Source organism: Hyla sarda, chromosome 1 (genome assembly GCF_029499605.1).
Source record: "Hyla sarda isolate aHylSar1 chromosome 1, aHylSar1.hap1, whole genome shotgun sequence".
Classification (NCBI taxonomy): Eukaryota; Metazoa; Chordata; class Amphibia; order Anura; family Hylidae; genus Hyla; species Hyla sarda.
This window is the reverse complement of record NC_079189.1, coordinates 432,347,067-432,361,237: the sequence shown is the minus strand read 5'-3', so window position 1 is coordinate 432,361,237 and position 14,171 is coordinate 432,347,067.

Genomic DNA, 14,171 nt, shown 5'->3' with positions numbered 1-14,171 from the left:
TGCGGTCCCAGAGCGGTGTGGCCCATGACAGGGCTTTTCCGGACAGAAGACTGACTACGAAAGCCACCTTAGACCTTTCAGTGGGAAACAGGTCCGACATCATCTCCAGATGCAGGGAACATTGGGAAAGAAAGCCACGGCAAAACTTAGAGTCCCCATCAAATTTATCCGGCAAGGATAAGCGTATCCCAGGAGCGGCCACTCGCTGCGGAGGAGGTGCAGGAGCTGGCGGAGGAGATGACTGCTGAAGCTGTGGTAGCAACTGTTGTAGCATAACGGTCAGTTGAGACAGCTGTTGGCCTTGTTGCGCTATCTGTTGTGACTGCTGGGCGACCACCGTGGTGAGGTCAGCGACAACTGGCAGAGGAACTTCAGCGGGATCCATGGCCGGATCTACTGTCACGATGCCGGCTGGCAGGTAGTGGACCCTCTGTGCCAGAGAGGGATTGGCGTGGACCGTGCTAGTGGACCGGTTCTAAGCCACTACTGGTTTTCACCAGAGCCCGCCGCAAAGCGGGATGGTCTTGCTGCGGCGGTAGTGACCAGGTCGTATCCACTAGCAACGGCTCACCTCTCTGGCTGCTGAAGATAGGCGCGGTACAAGGGAGTAGGCAGAAGCAAGGTCGGACGTAGCAGAAGGTCGGGGCAGGCAGCAAGGATCGTAGTCAGGGGCAACGGCAGAAGGTCTGGAAACACAGGCAAGGAACACACAAGGAACGCTTTCACTGGCACTAAGGCAACAAGATCCGGCAAGGGAGTGCAAGGGAAGTGAGGTAATATAGGGAAGTGCACAGGTGAAAACCCTAATTGGAACCACTGCGCCAATCAGCGGCGCAGTGGCCCTTTAAATCGCAGAGACCCGGCGCGCGCGCGCCCTAGGGAGCGGGGCCGCGCGCGCCGGGACAGAACAGACGGGGAGCGAGTCAGGTAGGGGAGCCGGGGTGCGCATCGCGAGCGGGCGCTACCCGCATCGCGAATCGCATCCCGGCTGGCAGCAGGATCGCAGCGCCCCGGGTCAGAGGACGTGACCGGAGCGCTGCAGCGGAGGGAGTGAAGCGAGCGCTCCGGGGAGGAGCGGGGACCCGGAGCGCTCGGCGTAACAATTGGAGGTACTGAAAACATACTCCTGTTCAAACGCGGCTAAAAACAGATTCGCGTATGAACAGGAGGTGGGACTCCCCATTGCGGTTCCGACTTTCTGTCGGAACCATTGATTGTCGAATTGAAAAGTATTATTGTTAAGAATAAACATGAGGGCATCACAGATAAATTGTACAAAACCATGTGACTTGTCGGTCCTATTCAGAATGTTTTGAATGGCTTGCACACCCGTAATATGGGGAATGCGGGTGTACAACGCCTCTACATCTATAGATGCCAACGAGAAAGAGGGTTCCCAATTAAAGTCGTGAATAAACCTTAATACATCTCCTGTATCTTTAAGATATGTTGGAATGGAGGTAAGGAGGGGTCTAAGGGACCAATCTACGTATTTAGATAAGTACTCGGTCACCGAACCCACCCCCGCAACAATAGGTCGTCCAGGGGGGTGGGTGCGGGACTTATGTACCTTAGGTAACAAATACCAATTGGGGTCACTGGGGGTCACAGGTATAAGGCGTTCCGCTAATTTCAGATCCAATACTCCAACCACTACATAGTGGCGAAGGAACGATCTCAACTTCTCTTTAATACGGCTCGTAGGATTCTCCGACAACTTTTCATAGGTATCTATCGCAGACAATTGACGCTGAGCCTCTTGGTTATAATCAACTTTAGACCAAACAACAATACTACCTCCCTTATCTGCTCTTGAGGTGACAAGATCCTCTCTCTTAACTAACCAATTCAGACCTTCAAATTCATCGTTAGATAAGTTACTCAGTGGGTGGGGGTAAATGAGTGCCTTCATGTCATTTTTTACTGCCTTCATGAACAAATCAATAGGGCCACCCGGTGCCAAGGGAGGGTTGAATGTGGAGGGGACCCCCCCCAAAAAAGGGGGGGAGTCCCCTCCACATCGAACCTGTGTGGCATCATCTGATGCCAAGTCAACTAACATATTCGTAAACTCCATGTCATTGGCATCAAAACCCTTAACAGGGATAAAGCCCAAAGGGCCTATATGGCAAGGTGTATTACAATCAATTAATGCAGGAGATTTTTTTATGGAGCTGGAAAAAAACTTATTGAGGTTAATTTTACGAACAGCCCTAAATAAATCGACTTCAAAGGAGACAAAATCAAAACCTTCAACTAATCCAAAATTCAGACCTTTAGACAAAGCAGTCAGAGTACTCTGGGGGAGGACAACCCTGTGACCAGTCTCGCCAGACCCCTCTACATCAATTGTGTTAACAATGAAAGATTGGACTGTGCCGTGCGTTACCGCACGGAACCCCTCCTAATGTGCATTGGACCTCATCACGAAAGAATTGTGTTTTTGATCCTCAGGTTCTTTGGACCCAAGAAGAGGGGGAGACCCAAGGGGGGGGGTACTGTTACGCCGAGCGCTCCGGGTCCCCGTTCCTCCCCGGAGCGCTCGCCTCATCCTCGTTGCTGCAGCGCCCCGGTCAGATCCACTGACCGGGTGCGCTGCGGTACCGCCTCCAGCCGGGATGCGATTCGCGATGCGGGTGGCACCCGCTCGCGATGCGCACCCCGGCTCCCGTACCTGACTCGCTCTCCGTCGGTCCTGTCCCGGCGCGCGCGGCCCCGCTCCCTAGGGCGCGCGCGCGCCGGGTCTCTGCGATTTATAGGGCCAGTGCTCCAATGATGGTGCCTGGTCCAATCTTCCTAATTACCTTGATTAGTTTCCACCTGTGCACTCCCTACTTATACCTCACTTCCCCTGCACTCCCTTGCCGGATCTTGTTGCCCTTGTGCCTAGTGAAAGCGTTCCCTTGTTTGTTCCTAGCCCGTGTTCCAGACCTCCATGCCGTTGCCCCTGACTACGATCCTTGCTGCCTGCCCCGACCTTCTGCTACGTCCGACCTTGCTTCTGTCTACTCCCTTGTACCGCGCCTATCTTCAGCAGTCAGAGAGGTTGAGCCGTTGCTAGTGGATACGACCTGGTCACTACCGCCGCAGCAAGACCATCCCGCTTTGCGGCGGGCTCTGGTGAAAACCAGTAGTGACTTAGAACCGGTCCACTAGCACGGTCCTCGCCCATCCCTCTCTGGCACAGAGAATCCACCTCCTACTAGCCGGGATCGTGACATCCATGCATTGACTACAGGTGACTTAACAAAATCACAGTAAAGAACTGTAACCCACGACCTCTTATCTCAGAACTTTTTGACCGTCTATGTGGTGCCAAGGTCTTCTCCAAGATGGACTAACGTGGAGTGTATAAACTCATTCGTATCCGCAAGGGAGATGAATGGAAAACTGCCTTCAATACTCGTGACGGACATTTTGAGTATCTCGTAATGCCTTTTGGTCTCTGCAATGCTCCAGCCGTTTTTCAAGAGTTTGTCAATGATATCTTCCGTGATCTTCTCCACACCTGTGTTGTTGTATACCTAGATGATATCCTGATCTTGTTTTCCAACTTAGAGGAGCATCGTACTCATGTTCATCTGGATCTTCAGTAACTACGGGAGAATCATCTCTACGCCAAACTAGAGAAATGTCTGGTCGAGAAGTCTAGTCTTCCGTTTCTTGGCTACATTGTCTCTCATGAGGGCCTGCAGATGGATCCAGATAAATTGTCTGCAGTGTTGGATTGGCCTCGTCCTTCAGGCCTACGTGCTATTCAACGCTTTCTGGGATTCGCTAAATATTATCGTCAATTTATCCCACATTTTTCGTCCTTGGTTGCTCTAATTGTGGCTCTCACTAAGAAAGATTCTAATCCTAAGTCTTGGCCTTAAGAGGCTGAAGAGGCCTTCTCCCATTTAAAGGAGTACTATGATAAGCAAATAAATATCACCATAGAATAGGGTTCGTAAATACCTTTAAATAGAGGTGGTGATCTCCAGGATCGGTCCAGCGGTTCTCCCGCTACAGCCCCCGGTAATTTTGCATACTTCCGGGTACTGTACGTCTGAAACTGACGTCATAATTGACGTTACCCATCATTCCTAGCGCATATGATTCTGGTCACAAGCCCTCCCTCAGTCTTTCTCCCCACGTCTAATATTATTCTTCACAACGCCCCTCACTGCCTCGTATTTGCCTCCCCCTGTCTCTAGCCACCACCCAGAGCCGCTACGCCATCTCCTCCCCCCCTGTGTCCTCCAATCATGCTGAGATCACGCTGCATATTGGCATAGGTCGCTTTGTGAAAATAACAGATAGTTACGGCGTCGTAACTATCTGTTATATTACTGGTGGAACAAAATCACATGTCCGGTCCTTGTATGCTGGCGAGTGCGCATGCGCGCGACTCACCGGATGATAGGAGGGAGGTTAGAGAGGCGTTTACTCAGCCCAGCGAATGCCGGCTGAGTAAACGAACAGCATTATGAATATTCAACTTGGGGTGTGACATGGACGCACTGTCTGGGGAGGGCTAACAGATGGGAAGAACAGAGAAGCGATGACGTTTCGTTGCAGACATGGCCGCTGACACGCACATACTGAGGAACGACAGTCATAATGCTGTGAGGGAGGCTGCACTTCCGGATTCGCTGTAAAACAACGATGCGTACACAGAAGGCAATGGAGGTAATTGGGAGTATTATATAAGTTTGTAAATCAGAGCTAATGGTGTTAAAAAGATTTAGTTTAGAGTACTCCTTTAAAGTCTGTGTTTGCCTCTGCTCCCGTGCTTACAAGACCTGATCTGGAGAGGCCTCTTGCTTTGGAGGTTGATGCTTCATTTATTGGAGTGGGTGTCGTTCTTACTCAGAAAAATGCCAAGGGCAAGACATTCACTTGTGGGTTCTTCTCCAAGACATTCTCTCCAGCTGAGAGGAATTACTCCATTGGAGATTGTGAACTCCTCGCTATCAAGCTAGCTTTGGAGGAATGGCGACATTTATTGGAAGATTCTTCTCATCGGGTCAGCATCTACTCCGACCATAAGAATCTTCTATACCTTCAGTCTGCTCAGTGTTTGAACCCCCGTCAGGCAAGGTGGTCACTGTTCTTTTCTAGGTTCAACTTCTTCATCCACTTCTGTCCAGCAGACAAGAACATCAGAGCAGATGCTCTCTCCAGGTACTCTGACGTCATTGGTTTGGACTCCACACCTAGGCATATTATTCCTCCTGATCGTTTGATTCCTGCCGCTCCTGCTGAAATTCGGCAAGTTCCTCCGGGAAAATCCTTTCTGCCCACCAGATTGAAATGCAAGGTACTGAAATGGGGTCATTCTTTCTTGACAGCAGGACATCCTGGAATACCCAAGACTCTACTTGTAAACTCCCGGCACTACTGGTGGTCCCATCTTGAACGTGATGTTTCTGATTTTGTTCGTTCCTGTGAAACTTGTGCCCGTGACAAAACCCCTCGACAGAGACGTAGCCTTTACCCATTCTGGAGACTCCCTGGTCCCATATTGCCATGGATTTCATCACCGATTTGCCACCATCTTATAAAAACACTATCAGTTGGATCGTTGTAGATCGGTTTTCCAAGATGGCTCATTTCATTCCTCTACCAAGTCTTCCTTGTGCTCCACAGCTGGAAAAGTACTTCTTGCTGCATGTCTTTAGTTTACATGGTCTTCCTCAGCATATCGTTTCGGATCGTGGTGTGCAGTTTGTCTCTAAATTCTGGCGAGCCCTTTGCAACCGTCTGGACATCAAGCTGGACTTCTCCTCGGCCTACCACTCTCAGTCCAATGGTCAGGTGGAGAGGGTTAATCAAATCCTTGAGACTTATCTTCAGCATTTTATTTAAGCTTGCCAAGACGATTGGGTCAACCTTCTCCCCTGGGCTGAATTCTCTTATAATAATGAGGATTCCGAGTCCACGAGGTCGTCTCCCTTTTTTGTTGTCTACGGACTCCATCTCCGTCTTCCTCTCCCAGTTTCCTCCGATGTGCCTGCTGTTGATGAGCTGGTCCGTGACTTCTCCACCATCTGGCAACAGACCCGACAGTCGTTATCCCAGGCTTCATCACGCATGAAGGCGCAAGCTGATAAAAGTAGAAGACCTCCTCCGTCCTTCTCTCCTGGTGACATGTGTGGCTTTCATCCAAGTACATCCGCTTCAAGATACCTTGTTACAAGCTTGGTCCTCGCTACCTTGGTCCTTTCCAGATTCTACAAAAAATGTATCCTGTCTCCTACAAACTCCGTCTACCTGCTACGTTACGAATTCCAAATTCCTTCCACGTCTCTCTCCTCAAGCCTCTTGTCATAAACCGGTTTTCTCAAAAGAATCTTGGCCCCACACCTGTCTCTGGCTCTTCTGACATCTACAAAGTTAAAGACTGAGAGCGGGGTTTGGGGGGGACTGAGAGCGGAGTTCGGGAGGGACTGAGAGCGGGGTTCGGGGGGGACTGAGAGCAGGGTTCGGGGTAGCGCCATGGCCATAAAGTTTTTGTTTTCAACACAGGCTGCCTCCAGTTGTTTCACCACTACAACTCCCAGCATGCCCTGACAGCCAATAGATGTCAGGGCAAGCTGGGAGTTGTAGTGGTGAAACAGCTGGAGGCACCCTGTATAGATGAGCTAAGAGCAGAAGTCAGCCCCCTCAGCACGCATCAGTGACGTTGTGCCTGCTGGCAAGTCTGCCTGTCTACCTTGTAAGTGAGCACTCTACCAGGTAGATAAAAAGGCATTTTTGAGATAGTAAAAAAAAAATGTAAAGGCAGGGAGGGGGTTAGGGATAGATGGGCAATAGGAAGGGACAGGAAAAAAAAAAGGATGGTGGGAGCTACTCTTTAACTTCTGTCTACCATCTTACACATCCTCTCCATTCTAAATCCTGTGGATAGGAGATTAATGCATTTTTGCTGGAGTTCTCCTTTCAGATTATAAAATAGAAATAATTTACAAATCTGTCCAACTTTCTGGCACCAGTTGATATGAAAACATTTTTTTTCTATCTGAAGCACCCCTTTAATTTAGACCTAGTCCAGAGAATAAATGCACACTTCACAAAAGACCTCTAATTTCAGACCCCACACCAGACAAGAAAAATATTCAGATCCCAGACCAGGCTCATGTTTATAGGGTAAAGTTTTGAAAGAATAAAAGAGATACCTGAAATTAGTTGTAATCTATTGTGTGGTGTCCCAGCACCAGTAGCTGTCCCATGGCTTTGGACTGTCTCGGGCAGCTTGGCAGCACAAGGTGTTGGGCCCACTGGAGTTCTTCTGTTGGATTGATTATGTACTGTATGCACTATAATATCAGATAATATATTTTCTTACATTCATTTCATTATTGTTATATGCATATATATTTTATATGTTACTGTGCCTTTAAATTGAGAGCAGTGAACCCCATGTGACCCTGCCTGCCAATGAGAACCCCAAAAGTCTTCCCTACATAGTGAGGTGCAGGGGAGGAGTTAGTCAGTCTAGTGCTACACATTGTTCAGTCTAGTACCAACAAGGCTCCTGAGCAACAGTTTAGCTCAGGTGTGCTGTGTGTCATGTGCTCTGAGGAGAGGCCTAGCTCAAATCTAATCTCTCTGGTCATCCGGCAAGTAATACTTGCAAGGAGGAAATTCAGGCCTCTGCGGAACAATCTTCAGTACCTTGACAGGACCCTAGCTACCAGGAATCAACCTTGCATCTCACAAGTCAGTATGAATATGTTTGGTGTAAGCACCACAAGTCACAGCAAGGCAACAGGGCTCCCAAGAGGTTACGCTGCACTCTCACATCAAAAGCCAGCTCTATGTGTAATAACATCTGCACCAGCATCGTAAAGACAGTTATCCGTAACCTAACGTAGGTGTATTCATTTATTCCCTGTGTCTGGCCCAGGAGAAGCTGTGATCAGGCATTCTTACTAACACCCGTGGACACCAAAATTGTTGTTGTAATTTCCAACATTTTTATATAAATAATAATACTGTGCAATGTTCTATGCATATGTCTTCTTAACGGCTAACACATTAAGGTTTCAGTCTGTGTTTTTGCAGATGTTGGGCACTATTTTACACCAAATTGGGACATTTCCATCTCTGACACCTTAACCCATCCCCATTATATTTTGGAATAGAACTCCTGCTGCTGTCCAGTATCAGAATGCTATGTGCACTGCTGCTTACTACTTCCATCCTTCTTTCCCTACTGAAATAAACATGCATATTCAATTGACCTGAGGGTGCATGTTTAGGGGAGATTGTAGTGCCCTGAATGAGCCAAAAAGCTTATATGTTTTGCTGTGCCAGAGAAAATACATTTGAATTAACTTTATAAGTACAACTTCCTAAAACCAAGCGTGTTATAAAAATAATAATAACTCTATTTAGAACATTGCTAATAGATCCCCCCCCCCCTTTAGAAATGTATTAGCATAGTACAGGGAAACAAAAAAATCACGACATTGATACTGAGGTAGGTACTATTTTCTTGGATTCATTCCAAATTTTCAGTTTTAATTGTGCATGGTGGCTATCTTCTAAGGCTAGGTTTACATATATCCGGCTCCGGTTCTGGCAAAACTGGATGAAAATTGCCACAACTGATTAACCCCTTAAGGACTCAGCCCATTTGGACCTTAAGGACTAAGACAATTTTATTTTTTACGTTTTCGCTTTTTCCTCCTCCCCTTCAAAAAATCATAACTCTTTTATATTTTCATCCACAGACTAATATGAGGGCTTGTTTTTTGCGCGACCAGTTGTCCGTTGTAACGCCACCACTCATTTTACCATAAAATGTATGGCACAACCAAAAAAATACTATTTGTGTGGGGAAATTAAAAAGAAAACTGCAATTTTGCTAATTTTTTAAGGTTTTTTTTTCACGCCGTACAATTTATGGTAAAAATGACATGTGTTTTTTATTCTCTGGGTCAATACGATTAAAATGATACCCATGATTATAGACTTTTCTATTACAGTTGCGCTTAAAAAAAATCGCAAACTTTTTAACCAAATTAGTACGTTTAAAATCTCCCTATTTTGAAGACCTATAACTTTTTCATTTTTCCGTATAAGCGGTGGTATGAGGGTTCATTTTTTGCGCCGTGATCTGTACTTTTTATTAATACCATATATGCTTATACAAAACTTTTATTACATTTTTTATTAATTTTTTTTTGAATAAAATGTTCAAAAAAAGCAGATATTTTGGACTTTTTTTTTTACGTTCACGCCATTCACCGTACAGGATAATTTACATTTTATTTTAATAGTTCGGATATTTACGCACGTGGCGATACCAAATATGTATATAAAATAATTATTTTTACACTTTTTGGGGGTAAAATAGGGAAAATGGGACAACTTACGTTTTTATTGGGGGAGGGGGTTTTTCACAATTTTTTAAAACTTTTTTTACTTTTATTTTTACACTCTTATAGTCCCCATAGGGGACTATTTATAGCAACCATTCTATTGCTAATCCTGTTCAGTGCTATGCATAGGACACAGCACTGATCAGGGTTATCGGCCATCTTCTGCTCTGGTCTGTGGGAAGGCAGATCAGAGCAGAAGACTCCCGGAAGGCAGCGGAGCCAGGTGAGGGGACCTCCGTCTGCCGTGCAGGATGATCGGATCGCCGCGGCAGCGCTGCGGGCGATCCGATCATCCTGTTAAGTGACCGCGATGCCGCAGATGCCGTGATCTGTATTGATCACGGCATCTGAGTGGTTAATGGCGGACATCCGCGGGATCGCGGGTGTCCGCCATTACCGGCGGGTCCCTGGCTGCGATCCACAGCTGGGACCTTCCGAGCAAGATGCCGGCATCGCTCCGATGCCCGCGGTTATGCTCAGGACGTAAATGTACGTCCTGATGCGTTAAGAACCACATCACCAGGACGTACATTTACGTCCTGCGTCATTAAGGGGTTAAACCAACTGATGCCAGAAGTGCATCAGTTGGCATCAGTTGTGCATCATCTGGCGTCCGTTGTTTGTGATCACCGGACGGGGGAACTCGGCAAGATGTGTTCCCCTGTCTGTGCCAATCCGGCGAGTCCAATCATCCGGTGTCTAAACTGAGACGCAGGATGATTGTGAACGGTCCCATTCAAATGGATGGGATCGGTTCTGACTTCATGTTCCCTCTGGCGCAGCTTTTGCTGCACCGGAGGGAACTGTCAACTAACGCCAGACATATGTAAAGGGGGTCTAAGAGGAGAGACCACCCCACCTGAGACCACTTTCAATGCAGTTTTGGGTGACATATGTATCTACATAGCCAATGTTACCAAAGCAAAACTGTTGCAGTTTCAAGAGAAAATAATCTAGTAACTATAACCCAAATTCAGCCCAGGCCTGTTTTGTTTTTGGAGTAATGTGTCAGTAATATTACTACGGTAATACAGTGAGTATGCTATATGTTAAAGCAAATCTGCGATCCATGGTTAGGATTTTAAACTAAGCTTTATTATCTGTTTAAGATGTTCTGTATCAAGAATAATATACATTCTCATAAAATTCACCTCTTGAGGTACACCAATATTTATTGACCTCTGGAATAATGCATTTCTTTAACATTTTGTTCACTTTACAGTCTAGTCTTCATGTATAAAATAACTTTAGAAGAAGGGATTTAGATGACATCCTCAAGGCAAAATCCATACAACCGTATCAAGCTTTGGATAGTAAAGATTATTGAAGAGAGTGCAATATCATAGTGTAGTAGAGGATTAACAAATGGAGAAAATCTTAGCGGAATGGGGTGCATAATCCATGCTTATCTCTCTCCCAGACGACAGTTGTTTGATTAGTATAATCTGTAGGCACCTTCCTCTTTCTGTACTGTTCATATTGTGCTCAAGATAAGAAGATGTACTTATGACATTTATATTTACGAAAATCAAACATTCCTATTTTTATCACTTAAATTAAGGAGAAAATATATATATATATATTTTAAATATTGTAATATAAACTAATGTGCTGTGCAGCTAGTCAATGTAACATATTTTTTTTTAGGGTTTAAAGGATGTTAACTTTGACTGTTCAAGATCAATTTTGTATATTCCTTTAGTCTGACATTTTGAGTACTGTTGAGAATTGTCTTTGTATGCCTGGTCACCCACCTATATATTAAAATAGGCAGAATTCATGTCCCTTCTAGGATTTATATATATTATTAAATAAAGTAACTAACTGAAATTCAGTTGAAAGGAAATAATGTAAAGCCAGATATCTTCTATTGGCTATAATATGATATCTACCTATCTATCTACAGTGGGGATCAAAAGTTTGGGCACCCCAGGTAAAAATTTGTATTAATGTGCATAAAGAAGCCAAGGAAAGATGGAAAAATCTCTAAAAGGCATCAAATTGCAGATTAGACATTCTTATAATATGTCAACAAAAGTTAGATTTTATTTCCATTATTTACACTTTCAAAATAACAGAAAACAAAAAAATGGTGTCTGCAAAAGTGTGGGCACCCTGCAGAGTTAATATCTTGTACTGCCCCCTTTGGCAAGTATCACAGCTTGTAAACATAAGCATGATTGATCCACCCCATGCTTAACAGTTGGACAGAGGTTCTTTTCATTAAATTCTGTTCCCCTTCTTCTCCAAACGTACCTTTGCTCATTCCGGCCAAAAAGTTCAATTTTAACCTCATCAGTCCACAGAACTTGTTTCCAAAATGCATCAGGCTTGTCTATATGTTCATTTGCAAAGTTCAAACTCTGATTTTTGTGGTGAGGACATAGAAGAGGTTTTCTTCTGATGACTCTTCCATGAAGACCATATTTGTACAAGTATCTCTTTGTAGTGGAATAGTGTACCACAACTCCAGTGTCTGCCAGATCTTTCTGGGGGGATTGTGCAGTCAAACGTGGGTTTTGAATAGTTTTTCTCACAATCCTGCAAGCTGTTCTGTCTGATATTTTTCTTTTTCTTCCAGATCTTGCTTTAACTTCCACTGTTCCTGATGACTGCCATTTCCTAATTACATTCCGAACAGAGGATATTGACATCTGAAAACATTTTGCTATCTTCTTATAGCCTTCTCCAGCTTTGTGAGCATCAACTATTTTCAGTTTCAGATTTCTAGACAACTGCTTAGAAGAACCCATGGTGCTGATTGTTGGGGCAAGGTCAGATGAGTCTGGGCATTTAAAACCTTTGAGAATGACATCACCTGGTCTTCCCAGATGATGATTGAGAACAATCCATGACACTGGCAGGTCTCAGCTTTGCACAGGGGGCAGTGCATGCTATAAATTCTGCAGGGTGCCCAAACTTTTGCAGACGCCTTTTTTTTGTTTTCTGTTATTTTGAAAGTGTAAATGATGGAAATAAAATCTAACTTTTGTTGACATATTATAAGAATGTCTAATCTGTAATTTGTTATTATCTATCTATCTATCTATCTATCTACAGTGGGGCACAAAAGTATTTAGTCAGCCACCAATTGTGCAAGTTCTCCGACTTAAAAAGATGAAAGAGGCCTGTAATATTCATCATAGGTATACCTCAACTATGAGAGACATAATGAGAAAAAAATCCATAAAATCAAAATGGTGTAAAAATGATCACAAGAACGGTGAGTACAATTCCCGGAACCACATGGGGGGACCTAGTGAATACCCTGCAGAGAGCTGGGACTAAAGTAGCAAAGGCTACCATCAGTAACACACTACACCATCAGGGACTCAAATCATGCAGTGCCAGACGGGCCCATCTGATGTTTGCTAGAGAGCATTTGGCTGATCCAGAAGAGGATTGGGAGAATGTCATATGGTCAGATGAAACCAAAGTAGAACTTTTTGGTAAAAACTCAACTTTTTTGCTGAGTTGCATCTAAAGAACAGCATACCTACTGTGAAGCATGGGGGTGAAAACATCATGCTTTGGGGCTGTTTTTCTGCCAAGAGACCAGGACAACTGATCCGTGTAAAGAAAAGAATGAAAGGGGCCATGTATCATGAGATTTTGTGTGAAAACCTCCTTCCATCAGTAAGGGCATTGAAGATGAAACATGGCTCTGTCTTTCAACATGACAATGATCCCAAGCACACTGCCCGGGCAATGAAGGAGTGGCTTCGTAAGAAGCATTTCAATGTCCTGGAGTGGCCTACCCAGTCTCCAGATCTCAACCCCATAGAAAACCTTTGGAAGGAGTTGAAAATCCGTATTGTCCAGCAACAGCCCCAAAACATCACTGCTCTAGAGGAGATCTGCATGGAGGAATGGGCAAAAATACCAGCAACAGTGTGTGAAAACCTTGTGAAGACTTACAGAAAATGTTTGACCTCTGTCATTGCCAACAAAGGATACATAACAAAGTATTGAGATGAACTTTTATTATTGACCAAATACTTATTCTCCACCATAATTTGCAAACAAATTCTTTAAAAATCAGACAGACAATTTGATTTTATGGATTTTTTTTCTCATTATGTCTCTCATAGTTTAGGTATACCTATGATGAAAATTACAGGCCTCTGTCATCTTTTTAAGAGGGAGAACTTGCACAATTAGTGGCTGACTAAATACTTTTTTTTGCCCCACTATCTATCTATCTATCTATCCATCCATCCATCCAGTTCCACAGGACAGGCTCTTATCAAATATGGTGCCAATAATCAAAAAGATGTCAAAAAGGGATCCTGTAACCACAGGAAAAAATGAGCTGCATAGTCAAGATGCCCGGACCTATTTTTGGTGCCAGTCCGGCCCTGCCTGCCTTTATATTAAAAATACTGGTATTGCAATGGATCATATTTTAACCTCTTAAAGACCTCCCGTGGAAACCTTTTTTTTTTAAATCAACTGGTGCCAGAAAGTTAAACAGATTTGTAAATTACTTCTATTAAAAAAATCTTAATCCTTCCTGTACTTTTTAGGGGCTATATACTACACAAGAAATGCTTTTCTTTTTGGATTTCTCTGATGTCACGACCACAGTGCTCTCTGCTGACCTCTGCTGTCCATTTTTGGAACTGTCCAGAGCAGGAAAAAATCCCCATAGCAAACATATGCTGCTCTGGACTGTTCCTAAAATGGACAGCAGAGGTCAGCAGGGAGCACTGTGGTTGTGACATCAGAGAAATCCAAAAAGAAAAGCATGACCTCTGTAGTATACAGCCCATAAAATGTATTGGAAGGATTAAGATTTTT